Here is a 5,514-nt window from a genome sequence, read left to right as displayed (position 1 = left end):
CATTTACCACCACACCCAGCTAATTTTTTATAGAGACAGTCTTGTTATCTTGCCCAGTCTAGTCAGGAGCTCCTGGACATAAGCAATTCTCTCACTTAAGTCTCCCAAAGTACTGGGATTACTTTTTCTCTTCCTGAGTCTTGCTATAATAAATGAAAAACAAGTATATTTGCACATGAATATTCTAAATGTCCAGTAATTTTCTTTTTTTTCCTTCTTTTTTTAATTATTTTTTTTTTTGAACTTTAGGTTCTGGGGTACATGTGCAGATCATGCAGGATTGTTGCATAGGTACATACATGGCAAGGTAGTTTGCTGCCTCCATCCCCCTGTCACCTATATCTGGCATTTCTCCCCATGTTATCTCTCCCCGCTGCCCTTCCCCTAGACCTCCCAACAGACCTCAGTGTGTGATGCTCCCTCCCTGTGTCCATGTGTTCTCATAGTTCAACACCTGCCTATGAGTGAGAACATGTGGTGTTGATTTTCTGTTCTTGTGTCCATTTGCTGAGAATGATGGTTTCCAGATTCATCCATGTCCCTACAAAGGACACAAACTCATTGTTTTTTATGGCTGCATAGTATTCCATGGTATATATGTGCCACATTTTCCTGGTCCAGTCTATCATCAATGGGCATTTGGGTTGATTCCAGGTCTTTGCTATAGTAAATAATGCTGCAATGAACATATGAGTGCGTATGTCTTTATAATAGAAGGATTTATAAACCTTTGGGTATATACTCAGTAACGGGATTGCTGGGTCAAATGGAATTTCTATTTCTAGATCCTTGAGGAATTGCCACACTGTCTTCCACAATGGCTAAACTAATTTACACTCCCACCAACAGTGTATAAGTGTTCCTGTTCCTCCACATCCTCTCCAGCATCTGTTGTCTCCAGATTTTTTAATGATCATCATTCTAACTGGCGTGAGATGGTATCTCAATGTGGTTTTGATTGGCATTTCTCTAATGACCAGTGATGGCGAGCATTTTTTCATATGTTTGTTGTCCTCATATATGTCTTTTTTTGAAAAGTGTCTGTTCATATCCTTCACTCGATTTTGAATGGGTTTGTTTGTTTTTTTCTTGTAAATCTGTTTTAGTTCTTTGTAGATTCTGGACATTAGCCCTTTGTCAGATTGGTAGATTGCAATTTTTTTTTCCCCATTCTGTTCATTGCCAGTTCACTCTAATGATTGTTTCTTTTGCTGTACAGAAGCTCTAGAGTTTGACTAGATCCCATCTAAATTTCCAAGAGTACTTTTACTGGAAAAATGCATATTTAATTTGTTATTGTATGTCTCATTCAAGTATTTTGCTTTCTAGAATTCTTCCATTTATTAAGATCTGACTTGCTATTATAATTTACTTTAATTGTATCTGCATGATGGGAGAAAATTCTTCTTTTGAAAATATTTTTGATATGAAATATGTTTGAAACATACATTACTATCTAGTGGCTAGTACAATATTTGATATGTTAACTAACAACCTTATAGATACTCCACATAACTCTGAAATGTCTAAATACTTTGAAATGGTTTTGTAATCATCTTCTTCATTAATTTCTTAATTTTAAAATTGTTTTATCCCCATTTTTGAGATAGCTTTTGTCAGGTTAAAGGAATTTTTTAGTTTGCTAGAAGTTTCTATTTTTATCGTGAATTATCATTAACATTTGTTGAAAGCTTTATTAAATTATGACTTTTGTCATTTATTCTGTGGATGCAACAGTACATATATATATATATATATTTTTTTTTTTTCTTCTTCTTACAGAGGTTTTATTGCATTTGGTCCACACTTGGGTTTCACATTATCTCATGAAGCAGGGTCCCTGGATGGGGGCCTCTGCAGTACTTGGCAGAGTGTGTTGCCTGGGGAGATGGAGCAGTATAGCTGGTCAGGCCCAGAAGGGGTGAAGGAGGGCTGGAGCTCCTTGAAACCTACTGAGGGGCTGGCCGCAGTGGCTCATGCCTGTAATCCTAGCATTTGGGGAGGCCGAGTCAGGTGGATCATCTGAGGCCAGGAGTTCGAGACCAGCCTGGCCACCATGGTGAAACCCTGACTCTACAAAAAATACAAAAATTAGCCAGCGTGCTGGAGCACCTGCAGTCCCAGCTACTTGAGAGGCTTGAGGTAGGGGAATCCCTTGAGCCCAGGAGGTGGAGGTGCAGTGAGCGAAGATGGCCCCACTGCACTCCAGCCTGGGCAAGAGCAACAACTAAAAAAACCCCACTGAGGCTACGGGGAGGGCGGGGTAGCATGGAGACGGGGTCAGGCTTAGCCCCAACAACTCAGAATTCTGCTTCCTTGTACAGGCCTCACTTTCCCCACCAGGCCCTGGGGCAGGTCTGAGGGTCTGAGATCTATTGGTCGGAGGGTCCTAGGGAAATCCAGCCACTTGGGAGCCTGAGACATTTAGCATGGTGGCCAGGCCCCCTTTCCAGGGGACTCATTTCTCAGCACCCTCTCCACTGTCCCCGCCCCATTCCTCGGGGAAAAAAATATATATTTCTTTTGTTAATACTTCCTGAAACTTTTTCGGGTACAGAAACCACAAACTGATCGGGTGACAAAAGTGAGAAGAGGCGAGGCAACCGGAAACCTTCAGGGATCGGTTCCGTCCAAGCCCAGGCCTACTTCTCCCAAGCACAGCTCTGCCCACAGCCTGGACATGCCAGCAGGGACCCTGACCCTACAGGTGTTGGGATACAGCCTTGACCCCTTCCCCCCCCAGCCCGGTGGGTCAGGCCTGCGAAGGACAGAGACAAGGGGGAAAAAGCCCTGCTGCCTGATTCTACGAGCCACTCACAGACCTTCGGCTGATTGGCAGCACTGAACAGGTTAATAAAAAAGGTTGAAAACACAGAAAAACCCAAATACCTAGACAGGGAGATGACGTGGGGAGAGAGCGTGCTGGGAGCCTCAGTAGCCCGCCTCCTCCTGGTAGTAAGGGATATTCAGGGGCCTCGCCTGGGCCCGGGCAGTCGCCAGCATCGGAGGGAGCCCCGTCGGCCACTGTGCCTGCGGCCAGGCTGAAGACTTGGCCACTCTGGTTGGCGCCCTGCCTGTAGCCCAACTGCAGGGACATGGAGGAGTTATCACACTTGTCGGTTTCCAGCTCAGTGTCATAGACGTACCGCTGCATCCCGGGAGCCGTCATGCCCACCTGGTTGGCACACTTGTTGGTGCCCATCTGGAGGCTGATGGTCGAGTGGTCCATGAGGGGCAGGATGTGGTTTTTGGGGTCGTAGAGATGCCTCCTCGTGCCGTACACGGTCATGCCCGACTAGCTGGCGCATTGGTTGGTGCCCATCTGCAGCCCGATGACGCACTGGCCGGCCCTCATGGTTGGTGCCCATCCGCAGCCCGATGACGCACTGGCCAGCCTTCATGGTTGGTGCCCATCTGCAGCCCGATGACGCACTGGCCGGCCTTCATGGTTGGTGCCCATCCGCAGCCCGATGACGCACTGGCTGGCCTTCATGGTGGCGTCGTCGAAGTTCCGCTCCTGCTTCTCCTAGTACTTGACGCCGATGTCCACCCCACTCTGCAGCCCCTTAGTCTCGGCCTTCCCCGCCGGGGTGAGAAGAGACACCTGTACCTGCGTCGTGTTCCCACTGTCAAACAGGTCATTGGCCTCGAACAGGCCCACGGGGTTCACGTCGTAGCTGACCGTGGCCTTGATGAAGTTGGAGAGGTTTTCCAGCTGGTTCCAGTTCTGCACAGAGTGGTTGGTCTTGGGGTCTGAGCCTGGCTGTAGCTTGTTCACAAGTGTGCATAAGATAATCCCGTCCTTGCCCTTCTGGAAGTCGGGGCCGATGGAGAGGCTGGTGAGTCCCTCGATCCAGCTGCAGAGCTCTGCCTCCTTCTGGGGGTCATACTTGAACAGGAGCCGGTTCTTGACCTTGGCCGACAGCCTGTACAAGGGGCCCTTGTTGAACTGCGTGGAGCTCATGGCTGGCGGGCGCTGTGGCGGGACGAGGACGGTTGGGACGGGACTCATATATATTTTTTAATGACCAACATTCTTGGGTTTCTAAGATAAACTCAAATTGATTGTTATGTATTTTTTTTTTTTTTTTTTTACCTAGCTGAATTCACTTTTCTATTTTCATTTAGGATATTTACAATCATGTTCATAAGCACGTTGTTATAGGTTTCTTATAAGACCCTGGTTTCGCTTTATGTATTTTATTTTATTAAAAAATATTTTCAGTGCAGGTTTTAATGTTCTCATAAACATAGATGAGGAAATATAACACTTGGGACCCTGATGGGAAACAGATGGTGTACTTAAAAGGTAATGGGATGGGGTTGATTGAGAGGAATGTTTATCAGGATGTGAAGGACCCAGGTTCAAGCATCATCAAGACATTGATGTTTTGTTGCTTCAGCCTGAAGCAACATAATGAGGAAGAATTAACCAGAGCCTACTAATGATGGAGCAGAGTTTCATAGGTTGATGTCCTCACAACCAGGACCTCAGAATGTGGCTGTATTTGGAGATAAGGTCTTTAAAGACGCATTTAAAGTAAAATGAGGTCAATAGGGTAGGCTTTGATCCAATAGGACTGATGTCCTTATACGAAGAAGAGAAGAGGACACCAACACAGACAGAGGGACAACCCTGGGAGGACACAGGGAGAAGATGGCGCATCTGGAGAGAGGCACCACCCTAATCCAGTGTAACCTCTATTTAACGTAACTAATTTCCTCTGCAACTGACCTATTTCCAAATCAGGTCACATTCTAAATTACCAGAGCTTAGGACTTCAACATCTCTCTGCCTTTTTGGGTTGAAGGAGACACAATCTGAGATGTGGAACTGGGGCTGAGGAAGTAGAGAGTATAGATTTCTATGGGAAAGATCTAAACGTTGCCTTCTGTCTCTATCTTACCTCCAGATGTCCAGAAATGAGTGTTGAGGTCACCCCTAGAGCCAAGTGGGACTCAGGAAGGGTCTCAGCTGAACAGCCCTGTGCCCTGGGAGAACTTCTAAAGGGAAGAAAAAGAAGTAAATAAATGAACACACTGCACTCTCCACCTCGTCTCTCTCCAATAAATGTGAAAAAAAACCCCACAAATTCTTGCTTTTTAAGCTATTTAGTTATAGCTTAGAGCTAGTAATAAGGGCCATGTTGAATAGGAGAAGAAAACTTTATGAAGTCAACAGAGTTGTACATACTATGTGTTCACTTTTGCTCAGGCAGATGGGGAACTTTCCAGTACTTTCCAGAACCTTTCAGAAGAGTATGCTAAAGACAGTAGTGTGTGTCTGACTTCATTGATCATTTATCTCAGAATAAGGCCCGTGAAAGCAAATTAAATGTATAATGCACACACCCTGGTTTTCTTTGGATTCTAAAATATTGACTTCATTTGTATTGTTTAGCTAAAAAATAGTGTTTACAGTCATAACAGGATTATGTTTTAAAAGGGGAATATGAATCTTAGAATATTTAATGTAAAGTGTTACTGATTGTGTTATGTTTTTATTAATGACTT

The 5,514-nt window shown here is 45.0% G+C and overlaps 1 pseudogene; it reads right to left on the bottom strand.

Annotated features, from left to right (window-relative positions):
* Positions 1-2,931: 2,931 nt before the first annotated feature.
* LOC105721634 (calponin-2-like) lies at positions 2,932-3,964 on the bottom strand (annotated as a pseudogene).
* Between the last annotated feature and the right edge of the window lie 1,550 nt (positions 3,965-5,514).

Source organism: Aotus nancymaae, unplaced genomic scaffold (genome assembly GCF_030222135.1).
Source record: "Aotus nancymaae isolate 86718 unplaced genomic scaffold, 86718_ANA_hifiasm-v0.15.2.pri h1tg000058l, whole genome shotgun sequence".
Classification (NCBI taxonomy): Eukaryota; Metazoa; Chordata; class Mammalia; order Primates; family Aotidae; genus Aotus; species Aotus nancymaae.
This window is presented reverse-complemented; position numbering and strand designations above follow the sequence as displayed.